The following is a 14,967-nucleotide window of genomic DNA, read 5'->3' on the forward strand; positions in this document are numbered from 1 at the left end:
CCTAACTGCAGTTGCCAACCGAGCTGTGAGCACTTGTACAAAAACGGCGGCTGTATCCAAATCTTGGGTCAGGTCGCATTTAAATGGCAGGGTCCAGAGCTGCAATGAGCCTGCTATAGGTCCGACAAAAGAAGGAAATCCAATGGAAGGAAACCTGGATGAAGAAGGGGAGCGAATCAGCAAGGTGCACAGCAGTGTGCTACTCACATGGCCACTGAACACGGGCATGTAGCCAGAATGACAGAAATGAAAAAGTGTAGACGTATGACCCTGGCACGTATTCAGGAAAATTTTTTCGGAAGGGGCCCAAGGTAACTTTCCAGCTGGCGGGGGGGTGCTGGTAGCTGGTTGCGCACTGCCAAGATAGATAACAGGGGGGAGGAAGGTTGAATTTAATTTCGGGGTGGGGGTTGGTTCATGACCCTTTTCCCAAGCATCGCACCTCAGAAGAGCGGAGCACCAGGCCTGCTTTGGGTGCCTGCTTGTGACCATAGTCTACAGTCTGGGCTTCTAATTTTAGTTATTTCTGGCAGTGCACTCCATTCAATGTCTTCAGCCTTGGTTGCAACGAATGACAAATTTGAAGCACAGCAAAAATGCAAAAATATATGAAGAGTGCAAGGAAAAAACAAAAGGGGCAGGAAGAATTATTGAAAATTAAAAAAAGTTCCAATACAATGGCATGCCACCAACAGCAGTCAGAAATGAACAAGGAGAAGTTTGATGTCAGCAACAGGTGAGTTGACATTAATCTAGTCACTGCACACAAGCAAAGTTCTGGTAAAAAGCCCCAATACCTACACGGTTCAACAAATGAGAGTCACCAGCATAAGTGGTAGATGCCAGACATGATCCCAACCTGACTGCATGATGCCACAATACCTGTTCTCCAAGCGGCCCCTGCTTAATAAACAGGCACCATTTAGCTGTGAATGAATACTGCCCATGCAAAACATAGTAGCAGATGGCAGATGCGCATTCATCCCCAGATTCTGTAGCACATGACAGTTCAAGGTTCCCCTGCTGTGGCTGGCTGCGCCGTCAGGAACAATGGTGGCCACTTATGTGCTCACCCTCTGCATCAAGGCACCATACCAGAGGCAAGCGGGAGGACAGTTGTTAGCCAAGCTAAAGTGTCAGTAATGCTGTGTAGCAAACAATGTGTTCAGTGGCAAGAGAACATAAAGGGTGGATACAGACTGAACAATGGGATCCATTGCAATGTTTGTCTGAAACTTTCTTTCCAGAAAAATGTCAATCTTCGGTTTACTGACAAATAAGCAGCTAAGCCTGCTATACACCAAACACAGAGCTGGACTTAATCTACTTTCTCACTTATTTACTGAAACGCATCCTTAAAAGGAAGTGTGCCTAGGAAAAAAAAAGTTTTTAAGCTTAATAATTAAGAGTTGTAGTCGGTTTGAAGTGTTAGTTTCTTAAAAAGCCAGACACAGCAGTCACCCTCCATGTGCCTCCTCACACAAGCGAGGGAAGGATAGCGACATTTCATTTACAAAAACAGTGAGAAGAACCTCCTTCTCACATTTTAGAGCTTTCAGCACAAAATGAAGATTGTTTACCATTACGACAGTTCCACAATTATCACATATGCAATTCTCATTTTTCATGAGTATTGAGTTATGTGTATAATCCAAAATTCAATATGCAGGTGCCATAAAACAACTTCAATGAAAGGCTGTGGGCATGTGCACAACTTCTCCCAGCATGGGTTTCACATATCTGAATGTGGTGTTTGCTTTATTACTCCATCCAGTTTGCCATTGTTGCCTTTGTATTCATGCTTTATGCAGTTTTTGAACACCCTATGCACTGTTAATTTCATGCCACAAGGTTGTACAGCACACATGTCCACTCTGTGTATTCCAATATGGCTCCCCAGCTGATTACCTTAGCCCGCTTTTCCTCTCCTCCCACATGCAGGCACATGATTGGATCTTTGCTGCATGTATGTGCTCGCATCGCTCTTTAGAGGATGTGTGCATCTGTCTAGATTGACTTGTAGTTCCTGGTGGCCGTCTCTCATATAAGGCCCCCTTCCTATTCAATGGTGCATGGCTATGTATACCTGAAAGTTTATATATCAGAGATATGCACAGTACAAAAACACAACTGCAGGGACCAAACAAGATTGGTTAAGGGTCCCGCTAATGTAAACTGAAAATTGTGTATAAAAGTCAAAAAGAAATAACACTCCTGCTTAAACAAAACTTTACATCGGCAGGCAAGAGCACTCCTATATATAAATACACACATGGTATTCCTGGAATCCGTGTATTTCTTCTCCCACAGTCTCTGCTGCCCGCACTTTCGTGGCGTAACATGCGTCAGCTGCCTCCCTCAAGCCAAATGGGTGATCAGGGCATGCTTGTGCTTAAGGACATGTTTTTTTTTTAATAACTGATCTACGGAATTCAGACTGAACAACTGGAGCGCCTCTCCATGCTGCATAGTGAGGAATACGAGAAATTGCTTCTTTTTCTCCTCTTCTAACAATTTCCTCCAAAATCCCAGTTCAGCTCAAGCTGGCACAGTTGCCGACTATTCGTACCATTTACAGCACAGATTCTTCCACTGCCCGTCAAGCCCGTTTAGAGTCTTTGTTCACAGTCATCCAATCGCTTCAAGGGCTTTCCAGCAAAACGACACGAGGGGTACAGCAAAATTACAGCTCACTTTGGCCGATGGCACTGCTGTACGCTGGCCGCTTTGCCCTGGTTTCAACCGCGAAGTTCATCAGCCGCTACTTGTTGCGGCCTGCTGAAATTTGTAGCAGAACATTTTGACCGACTACAGCGAGCCTATTGAAAACCAACGGGCATGATGTTACCCACGAAGCCTCCAATGAGGCAAACGTTAAAGCTTTAGGCCGTAACATCACGCATTCCGTCAATTAAAAAACTTTCCAATACTGTCACAACAGGCCGCGGGCACCCAATATTCACCTCGAGTCGGAAACTCGCACCAGTCATACATATAACGAACAGCGCGTGGCGTTTCAGTCAACTACAAACACGTTCACTGTTTACAAACGGCTCCGGTAACATTGTGGTTACACTGTAGTGTTTTAGAAATCTGTCACTTAATCTGTCGCACGTAACGCTTTTCGGTCGCTCTCAGCAAGTGCGTCTCAACGTTTTCCGAGCCTCGTATCTCGCGTTCGTCAGCCATCGAACTTGGCGGTGGACCCCAAGCTGCCCGAAGCGCGTCCGTCCTGCAAAAAATTTCATAAATGCAGATGGCGCGAGTGAAAAGACCAGGAAGGAAGGGTTTTTTTTTCAGAATCGGTGCCGGTTTTGAATGATTATTCGGTTTCTGTTCTGGTTTTGCTCCAAACAAAGCCGATCGTGCTGCAAACATACTCCGAAGCAATATTCCATTCTGTGAACTTGCTCGAACCGATTTCAGTGGGTTCAAACTAGTCTTTTCTCATAACATGACTGCTGATACAGTCTGGAGTTTGGTCAGCTGGTGATTTGTATTGATGACGGAAAACAGAGAGAAATCATTGCTCTGCGAGAAACTTTGTGCAGTCTAGCTTGTCCCGTTTCTATGTGCTGTTTCCCGTGATGTTTATATACAGTTTTCCAGAATGTTTTTCAGAGCTAAAGCTCAAAAAGCAAACGTCTTGTCGGGGTGAAAAATCAGTTTGGGAGACAGCGGAGCGCGAAATAAAATAAAAAATGAAAACAATAATAAAATGAAAATGAATAACAAATCAACGACCTGTGTAATGCACTTGACCGGTACGTGCGTCAGAGAACGCGACACCAGTCAGAAGACGCCGAATACAAGTAGAAACTCTAGATAATTTTCCTAACCATATAAACCATACAAACCACTACGTTTGTCCTGTCTGGATTCCTTCGTGTGCGTGTTCTTTGTGCGCTAGCCACTACATCGAATTATAGCAGTCAAAACCAACTAGCCCAATTAAGAGCCTTGGCACTATAGCCATATTGCCGTTTTTACAGACGCCTCCCAGCAAAATGAAAGGCAGCCATTGGCATTTACTCAAGGGCTGTTGATTGTAGTTATTCTTTTAGCGCCCCTGACTATATACCATTTTTTTTGTCGCCAATAGTTTCTGGCCGTTGATCGAATTGGCCTTAATAAGGATTTCCTGCCGCATCTGTCAGGCGGTCAACCTTTCAGACAGCCTTTCCGTGTTGACAGCGCCTGAAAAATTGAAGAATACTCCTATGAGCCGTTCCCTTATTTTTTTATTCCACCACATATTACAGAAACACGCTTTCACTAGGCCCCTGGGCACTGTGGCATTGCTTCTAATCAGAGGGCTGATTTTTTTAGCAAAGTTTGCCCTTGGTGCACATCTTGTCCTGTTCGTCCTAAATATTGTCTAATTCCATCGTCTCCACTACTAAACCATGAACCTCCTTGTTGCAACAGATTTCAACACCTGGCATTTCCGTGGAGTGTGCAGATATGAACTTCAAGGCAATGTGAGGTGTCCATGACCCACTTGCACTGCATAATACCGCGATTAAATCTTTACGTCGATCGAGGTTACCTGTTAACAACCTTTGTGAGTCTTGCGGCGAAATTGAGTCCATAGATCATTTTTTTCCTCTTTTGCCGGCGATGCGCTTCTCTCCGCAAAATTTACCGGCAGATTCCTCTCGCTCTAGGGCTTCCTCTATCAATATTCTCCTCTCGTGCGGGGCAAGCGCCAAGGGGTATGCCCTGAAACCAGTGTGCGATTTTATTCATGACTATAAAATTGCATTAGATCTGAGTTTGAAGGTTGCGACGGGGCACGTCTGTTGGGAATATCGTCCAAGGATGGGAAAACCGCTGTTAAATTATAAATCGCATCATTTCAAAACAGTTAAAACAGGAATTGTGGTCTCATCTTTCTTGTCCTCATTATCAAAATCTTGTATCCATAGGGCAACCAACAGCTTCAACGAACAAATTAAAAGGTTGAAGGAAGCTGGATACCCGGATGGTGTTATGTTATTGGGCTGTAACAAGGTAGCCAAAAAGCTTAGGAATCCATCTTTGGTTCCTAGTCCAAGAAAAGAGAAGGAAAGGAAAAAGTTTGCCATTCTCCCATACGTACACCGTATGTCACATAATCTTAAAAATGTGGCAAAAAGGTATGGCGTAGGGGTGGTTTCTTCAGCACCCAAGAAACTTAAAAGGGTTTGTGCTGTTTTGGAAAGAAAGGCTGAACAACGAAAAGAATCTGAAACAACTTGTGGGGTTAAGCACGAAACAATGTATGTGCCATGCGCAGAAGAGGTTGTGTACAAAATCCCAATGTCATGCGGACAAATATATATCGGGCAGACGGGGCGTTGCATCAATACACGTTTGAAAGAGCATGCAAATAATCTGGAAGCTAACAAATCTAATCATCTAGTTGACCATGTTCGAGACTGCCAATTTTGTTTTCCTTCATTGCCTTACTGCGATATCCTCTACAAACACCCGTCCCGATTAACACGTGAGATTATGGAAGCATATCACATGAAGAAAAAAACAAGGTTATGTGTCAGTAAGCCATCTATTTCATTATATGACAGTGAGGTTGCATTCCTCGATGCCACGTAGAAACTTGGGTTTTGTGTAGGTACTAGCTGATAAGTTGGCCACTTTGTCTATAAAATGTACTGCTTTCCTTAAATAAATTTCAGTTGTGAATCAGCGCTTGTCCTGTATTTTCTTCCACTCTGTCCGCGTCGTTGCGCTGTTTGCCACCAATATCACTGCTTTTTATTTCCGTTCTTTTCTTTTTCATTTTTTCTCCAAATTCCAGTCTAGCTAGGACACAAAATTAATTACTGCACTAGATCCTTGTCCATGAGTGCGTTTTTATTCGCAAGGCACCGTCCATGGCCTATCCCCCGCCATGAATATATGCGTCATTAAGATTGAGATCATCGTCATCATCATCAGCAGCAGCAACGCCTCATAGGATCACATAGGGCTTATGGCTCAGCGTTCCAGCAAGACAGCCCTGGGACTGAAAGCCGCATCAGGTACATTGGTGAAGGTCGCTCCTGCTCTTTGTCCTCTTCCTGGAACTACGCAGCCGTACTTAACTACCCTCACCGGCGACGATGCAATACGGTGCCAGCTATACATCGCCGCCCGTCCCTCCAACATTACTGTGTCTGGTGCGCAACGGCAGCGCGACCCGGCTAGGGTAACCCGGCTGTCTTCATCGATGCCAATGACCGCGACGTTGACGACTGGCTGGCCCCCTACGACCGCGTCAGCGCTTACAAGTGGGGCTATTCTGTCAGTGCTATTTTACCTCACGAATATTGTCAATCTTTGGTTTTGCAACCACGAAGCTGACATCCCGACTTGGTCCTCCTTCGAAATGGGCTTTGCGGATGTCTTCGGCCGCCCCGAGGAAGCTCGGCGCCGAGCAACGTCTCCGGCCGGCGCTCAACAAAGAGGCGAATCTTTCACACGCGGCGGTGGCTCAGTGGTTATGGCACTCGGCTGCTCGCCCGAAAGATGTGGGTTCGATCCCGGCCGCGGTGGTCGAATTTCGACGAAGGCGAAATTCTAGAGGCCCTTGTACTGTACGTACGATGTCAGTGCCCGTTAAAGAACATAAGGAGGCCGAAATTTCTGGAGCCCTTCACTACTCTGTCATTCCACGCCAAAGGTTTCAGATGTTGCGTTCGACCATCTCCATTTTTTTAAAATTCATGGAACTTATCCTAATGCGGGTAATCAAAGCCTGAAATATTTTTTCCGAAAGAAATTTATTCGTGAGGTGAGGCCTGTTTGAATATTGCCGCGAATCTTTGCAGTGTTTGTTCATTCTTCAAAGCTGCCGGCACGCCGCTTTATCGCTTTGTTTGCGGTGTAAGACGCGAACTGATTTATCTCGATTGATCACAAATCCAGGCAGAGCTGATTCTACATTGTCCCAGAATGTTCTATTAACTTTGCACGCTTCATCTCGAAAGTTCGCTATAGCTTTAAATTCAGCACGGCGGATAGCGGCGGACATTCTGTTCGACGACCGCCGAGCACGCTTATTGCTACGCCGTCGCCGAGTGATTCAGTCCATTGTGGGCCAAAGTGAGCCCAAATAAAGAGTTTTGTTTAGACACACCATTTTCGTAGCCTTTCTGCTCTACGGAGAGCAGTCCCCACTTCGTGACATCCGGTGGAGGTGCTGGGTAGCCTTCCGTGTTCCGGAAGCCCCCTTCAAGTCGTGACACCAGCGCTTCGCACCGGAGGACGAGCCAGCAGTTAACCGAGCCAGCAGACGTCTTCAGGGAGAGAAGCCTGATTTCGAAACCCTGCCTGACTACATCCGACAACGAAAAGACGCTGCTACGAGCACCAAAACCTCGCCAAAGATGTCGACACCGATCATACTGCAACAGCCGCGGGTGCCGCCAACATTCAGTGGGTCCCTAAGCGAAGACCCCGAAGAATGGCTGGACTAATTTGAGCGCGTGGCATCATGCAACACCTGGTACGATGTGGAAAAAATTGTATTTTTCTCAGTGGAGGGCTCGATCAGCACATACGTGGTACGAAACCCACGAGTCGACCCTGCCGACATGGGAGCTTTTCAAGAAGGAACTTTTGAAGGTATTCACCAGTGTCGTGAGGAAAGAAAGCCGAACGACTTCTCGAGTCCTGAATCCAGCTTCCGAACTGCCCGTGCGCGGTTACGTCGAAGAGATGAAGCGCCTCTTTCACCGCGCCGACACCGAGATGACCGAGGAAAAGAAAGCTCAGTTTTTAATGCGCAGCTTAAAAGAGCAGCTCTTTGCCAGCCTCGTCCGCCAGCCGCCAAAAACAGTCGAGGAATTGATGAAAGAAGCCTGCACGATCAAGAAGACCCTCGACGTCCGGGCTCGGCAGTACAACCGCCCTTCTAATTCTGTCTGTGCAATCCGTCCGGACACGACGACCACCACCAGCGACAACTTGGGAGAACTCATCCGCGAAATTGTCCGCAAGAAAATATGCTGATCACTGCCATCCTCCCCCAGCCACAATCAGCGACTCTGATGGATGTGGTACGGGAAGAAGTGCAACAGGTACTTGGCACCCCGGCAGCCACAGAACCCCAGGCCATGACCTACGCCACTGCAGTACGCGCTCTGCATTCCCAACGACAACCCCTGCGTCGTTTCCGAGATGAGCCACTGTATGTTATAGCGAGACAATCTTTAAGACCAAACAACCCTGTGTTACCATGTATCACGTGACGGCGGCTTTCCCGCCAGTCTGTACCCTGCCTCCGGCAATAAAAGATGTAACATAAATGGCGACGAAGGATCGAAATTTGGACCTGATTAGGCGTAGGGCTAGCCGAAGCGTTGGCGGTAGAGAAAATGGCAGCTGCACTGGTCCCGATTGGGGAATTCGTTCCGACGGAGGCGACGTCTTTGCCCCTTGTCAACGACCAGCGGAAATTAACGGAAAATGATCCGCGAGGTAGTCTGGGAGATTTTCCGAATTCTACATTCATCACCCCGAGCTGCAAAACTAATGGACCTCGTTCGTTAAGAAGTCCACGAGGCCCTTGTCGCCCCTAGTCATGACTTACACCGCCGCGGTACGTAGCCGGAGACGTCCGGCCACCCTCCGGCAGTAGCCCTATGTGCCGTTCCAAGGACCACAGGCACCAGCCCGTCCGCTCATGTTACAGCAAGCCCCGCCAAGAAAAGCAGACCACTGGAGGAGCCCAAACCAGCGTCGCCCACTCCGCTTCCACTGCGGTGAGCCCAAGCGCATCCTCCGGTACTGCTCATGCATGCTTCGTGGCTTTTCCCTTCACGCTCCACGACCACGCCCCAGCCAAGCCAACGACCCCGATAAATCGACGATTACCTCGGTCGAGAGGAATACGTGCCGAGCTGCCAGTCCCGCTCACCATCACCATCAACCGCACGCATTGCATCACCAGGGTCTCCCAGCCCTCGTAGAGGAAAATAAGAACATCGACCTTTGGAGGAGAGGTTGCTCACGAGCGAAACTCAGAAGATGCTCCAACGACCACGCCGCATCAAGATGCTGCCCCCAAAAACGTATACGCCGCATACAGCCATCGCCTCGACCACAACGAGACCCGACTTCAGATTGACACAGCCGCCCAGTGAATCAACGACGTACCCCAACGATGCATAACCTAAAGGCAATCACAGCACCCGAGGAATTGGAGACCGGACTCAAAGATAAACTTGCAATGCGAGGACACGAACCATGGACCTTGAAGTGGCTATCGATGGTCGCACGGTAACAAAGTTACTGGATACAGGAGCGGAATACTGCCATCAATGGGGCGTTTGCAGCTCAGCTTAAGTGAGCGACGACCGCTCGGGACGGCCCACGAATCCGCACCGTTGGAGGCAATCTGGTTGCACCGTCAGGACAATGCACCACACGGGTGACGGTCAGCGGACGCGTACCTACCCTGCGACCTTCACTGTCCTGCAGCATTGTTCCCAAGATCTCAAGCATGGACTTTCTGACTGAAGATTGAGCGATTATTGGCCTTCAATCGAAGTCCATCATGTTGTCAACGGAGAAATCCCTACTTTCGAAGAGAACACCGTAGCACCTCGTCACCTTGCGCATGCTCGGTAAACAAGTGAGCCTTCGACCCCGTTCAAGTGTTATGGTCTGTTGGCTGCCAGAATTAAAGAATATCAAGGGCGTCATCGAGAGAAACACGTAGTTGGTCTTAGACCAAGTTCTGGCCACCGCTCGAGGCATCGGCCGTTTCCGAAATGGACAGGCTCAGGTGCTGATGACAAAATTCAGCGAAGGACACCGACACCATTTGCAGAGGCACTACGATTGCCTTCTTAGACGCAGTCTCCGCAGGTCGCACGGCAAGTGTGCACGGTAGCACAGGTCCTTGTTTCACTCGAGGAATATTTACCACTTGAAACTTCCTTTGCATCGAGCCCAACACTCAGACGTGTGAACTCTATGACCTGGACCTAACCGATTTTCCGGGGACGGTGGAAAGAGATCTCATTGCGGCAACAGATGCAGTGTGGGCCGTACGTCGCATCGGGGTCAACGCCACCTTTCTCGTTACATTACAGGGACCAGACACACCCCCAAAGAAATTTTACTCTCGAGGATGCATTGTACGCCCCAAACCGTACATGCCTAGACAGGTGCACTGATACAGATGCAACAGAGAGGGACATCAGCCACCATTTTCTCCTATTGCATGACTGAAACAGGCGAGCCGAAATACAAATACGGGATATGAAAGTCGAACGACCATTTTCTTCCTTCTCCAGTGTCCAAAGAAAAAACGAAAGCTTCATTTAGCACGGGAAGCGAGACAGAACTCAACAAAACCTTTAACAGTGCAGAACAGGCTTGCTGTTCTGTCACAAGAGCTGTAAGATGAGGCGACTGAATACGGGAAGACACTGATGGAATATGCGCAGCGTAAGGGATGCTTCAGCGCTCACGACTCAGCTATACAGAAAATGGATGAAACCAGCGGGCGTTGCCGATGAGTTTCCAGAATTAAGGACTGCACAAGAAAGCAGGATTGCATTGACAAGCAAATTGCAATGCTGGAAGCACAAATTGAAAAGCTGCGCAAGAAGAAAGCACGCATAGAATTGGCGTCGGGCAAGATCAGATGTCTCCGTGCAGTACTGCGCCAAAGCGGGTGCATGTGCCAAAACGTAAACCTGCCGTTCACCCTACAGTATTCAAGGTGGTACCAGACATCCTTGCGCAACTAACACACCCTACTCAAAACAGCATACATTATAAATAGAAACTGTCGTAACATTCAGCAAGAGATTACACAATTGAACGGTTGACGGCTGTCCTTTAAACGAGCGACAGCAGCGATATATATATATATATATATATATATATATATATATATATATATATATATATATATATATATATATATATATATATATATATATATATATATATATATATATATACAGTATACTAAAGATAAACGTATTTGGTTGCTAGAGCCAAAATGCAAAGATGAAAACGCCTCATTTAGCCATAGATTTATTTTGAGTTGACGTTTCAGACAGAGCCTGTCTTTTCTCAAGACTGTGGTTACAGGGATCTTCTTCCTCCTCTTAAGGAGTTGGCACTGGCACACATGTACGACACAGGAACAAAATAAACAAACGGAGGCAAAGAATACTAGAAAAGAAAGAGAGAGAAAGGAAAAAAGGAACAAATAAAAAAGAAAAACGCGCTGTCCCCAGCCGCCCACCCCGCAACCGCGGGGAGCCGACCCGGGACGAGAAAAAAGAAGAGAAAAACAAGGAGCGGGAGGGGATAATAGCAACCCCTCAAGGCAACAGAGCGGCGGCGAGTAAGGTGCACAGGAACAGACGGTGACGGGATCGTCCAACACACAAAAGTTAGAGACGCGTGCACTCGCGTGCCCCGTCCATAAAGAGTAAACAAATAAACAGAATAAAATGCCGACAGGGCCGGAGTTTCCGTCATTTGGAACCGTCATCTAGTTACTATTGCACACTTTGAGAAGGCGTTGGTGGCTCTGAGAATGGAAGAGAGTCGTGCTCATCAACAAATTACCTTATGTTAGAGCTTATATTCTTTGAGGAAAAGAGAGCGACTGAGGAACGCGAGACCAAACACAAAAAGATTCATTCGAGAAGGGATTCCACACCATGCGTGGTCAAATTCAATACCAAGCGAAAAAGAATCAAGAACGGAGGCAGCTACAAATATTAACACCCCCTATTATAATAAGCTCCAACAACAAATCTAATAGAACGAAACAAACATCAACAGTTCAAAAAACACGCGTAGAACGATCTGAAATGACAGCATCTACTAATTATAATCCTGCGGTTCCAAGCGCCGACTTTGCTTTCCAGCATCTTGTTAATCTATCAACAACGACAGAGGAAACAACCGTCCTTTCTCGAGGCCTTATATTCTGCCCTACCACCGGTAAATACAATGAATTCTAGGTGTTTAAAGATTTGGACAACTTGGCACGAATGTTGCGACTCCGGGAATACTTCTTTGATCGGGCGCGGGTTACCGCGGATAGCAGAGAATTCGTCTTTACTAACCACCACTGGACTCCTAATATAGGAAGGAACAAACACTTTGACATGTCAATTAAAGCCGTCCAGAAAGACATTATATACGCCTACTTTGAACCACACTCCAGAGAGGCAGAACTTGTCTAAAAACGAGCTGGATGCATTGAAGGCTCTGAGCAGAAGGACAGATATAATCATAAAGTCAGCGCATAAGGGAGGTGGTATAGTTGTCATGGACAGCGAAAAATACATTGAAGAAGGCTTGAAACCACTCTCTAACATTGGTTTCTACCAACGTCTTGAAGCAGACCCAACTCCGCAATACCAACATTTTGTAGCGGAGACTCTGGGTCAACTTGAGAAGGATGGGGACATATCCTTACGGTTATCTAAAGCCCTCACCGCACCACACCAGTCGCCAGGCTGATTCTACATGTTACCGAAAATCCACAAAAAGAAAAATACTGGCCGCCCTATAGTATCCGGCATCGGCATGATTACAGAACCAATTTCCAGTTACATTGACACACTAATTAGACATACTCCAACAACACACGCATCCTACATACGCGACACAAACCATTTCCTTCGCGCAATAGCAGGTCTCAAACTCCCGGAAGGAGCCTTCCTGGCAACCCTAGATGTAGTCTCTCTCTACACAAACATTCCTCATTCCTATGGTATTAAATCTCTGATCGAAGCGTATTGACAAAACAGAAAGGAGAAATCCCCTACCTACCCCACGTGTTTTAGAAATACTGGCGAATATCGTACTCGAATATAACAACTCCGAATTTAACAATGAACACTATTTACAAATTAGCGGCACAGCCATTGGTACAAGGATGGCACCCACCTACGCCAATATCTTCATGCATAGTATTGAATTCCAATTTCTGAAAGATTGCCCCATTAAGCCCACCCTATACAAACGCTACTTGGATGACATCTTTTTAATATGGACTGACACAGAGCAAGAACTCATACGTTTTATTGAAAACTTCAACCTCGTCCACCCCAACATATCTTTCACTTACACGTACTCCAACACCACAATTAACTTTCTAGATGTGGAGATTTCGGTAAACGAAGGCTCACTTAGCACCGGTGTATATAGAAAACCGACGGACCACCAACACTATCTACACTTCAAGGCTGCCATCCTCGTCACTCTAAAACAAGCATCCCATACTCTCAGGCACATCGATTTAAAAGAATATGTTCCCAAGACGAGGACTTCGTAATAAATTGCAAACGCATGCGAGAAGTCCTCATAAAGCAACGATACCCCCCCCCCCCCCCTCTCGCCATTGTCGACGATGCCATTCAAAAAGGCATCTAAACTCAACCGAGAGCAAATACTGGAGGGACGTCGCTACAACGAGAAAACAGATCACCGGGCAAATATCGTACTTACCTTCACCAGTAACCCGCCTAACGTAAACAAAATCCTCAGAAAACATTTCAACATTCTCGAACAAAGCGAGCGCATCACCAAAATTTTCACTGATCCCCTCACGCGGTCTACAGACGACCAAAAAACATTCAAAATATTCTAGTGCACTCAAAAACTAATAACCAGCTGGTTTTGGGGTGCCGGCCCTGTGGAAAAAGTAGATGTCAGGTCTGCGAACACATACAAACATCAAGCTGTGCAGTAAGCATAGCTTCAGGCTTCAAATGGGAAATTAATGGTAACTTTGATTGTGATTCCTGCAACGTAATATACCTCCTAGAATATAGTGTGTGCAGTATGCAGTATATATTGGACAGACCGTCAACCCTCTATGAATTCGCTTTAATAACCACCGCGCGCAAATCTTATCCCTACCCAACCTTCCCTTGTCAAAACAAATTAATGAGCGAAACCACCCATTTGATGCAATTAAGTTAACAGTCCTACAGGGTGGGTTCTGCAACACCCGGGAAAGAGAGCAACCCGAGCAGTACTTTATTTACAAATTTGGAACAATTCCTCACGGCATTGATGAAAGTCCAGGTGTATTGTCCTCCATCCGCCCCTTGCAGGGCCGTTGCTGACAATACGAGAGCCAGCTTGACATACCTCGGTCATTTCGTGCCAGCGACATCTTTTTCAAGCTCACACAAATTTCTTCATCACCCACCCCATCCCACCCCTATCTTCCCAGTTAGATTACCTTGCCAAGCGGGGTGCAATTGAAGAACCCTTGCTTAAGTGCTCACGCCATTCACATTTACCTCCCACACGACACTTGCCCGAATTCGGACGTTTTGCCACTTTTTTTTCTTTTGTGTGTGTGTCTGGGTGTTTTCAGGCACAGTGCACGTGTGTGTAGTTAAGCTCACGGCTCCGCTGATTCTGCCTTGACTCGGGCTGCCGAAATGGTTCCAAATGACGGAAGTCTCCTGTCCTGTCTGCATTTTATTCTATTTATTTGTTTACTCTTTCTGGCCGGGGCACACATGTGCACGCATCTCTAACTTTCATATGTTGGACAATTCCGTCGCCGTCTGTTTCTGTACACCTTACTCGCTTAAATGCTCCCGCCATTGTCATTTAGCCCCCACATGACACTGGCACGAGCTCGGCTGTCTTACCATTGTGTGTCTGGGTGTTTTCACGCACAGTGCACGTGTGTCTAGTTAAGCTCACGGCGCCGCTGATTCGGCCTTGGCTCTGGCTGCCGAAATGGTTCCAAATGACGGAAGTCTCCTGTCCTGTCTGCATTTTATTCTATTTATTTGTTTACTCTTTCTGGCCGGGGCACACATGTGCACGCATCTCTAACTTTCATATGTTGGACAATTCCGTCGCCGTCTGTTTCTGTACACCTTACTCGCTTAAATGCTCCCGCCATTGTCATTTAGCCCCCACATGACACTGGCACGAGCTCGGCTGTCTTACCATTGTGTGTCTGGGTGTTTT

The 14,967-nt window shown here is 46.9% G+C and overlaps 1 pseudogene; it reads left to right on the forward strand.

Annotated features, from left to right (window-relative positions):
- Positions 1–677: 677 nt before the first annotated feature.
- LOC144102588 (uncharacterized) overlaps positions 678–14,967 on the forward strand; it is a 32,664-nt pseudogene continuing 18,374 nt past the window's right edge.

Source organism: Amblyomma americanum, chromosome 8 (assembly GCF_052857255.1).
Source record: "Amblyomma americanum isolate KBUSLIRL-KWMA chromosome 8, ASM5285725v1, whole genome shotgun sequence".
Taxonomy (NCBI): Eukaryota; Metazoa; Arthropoda; class Arachnida; order Ixodida; family Ixodidae; genus Amblyomma; species Amblyomma americanum.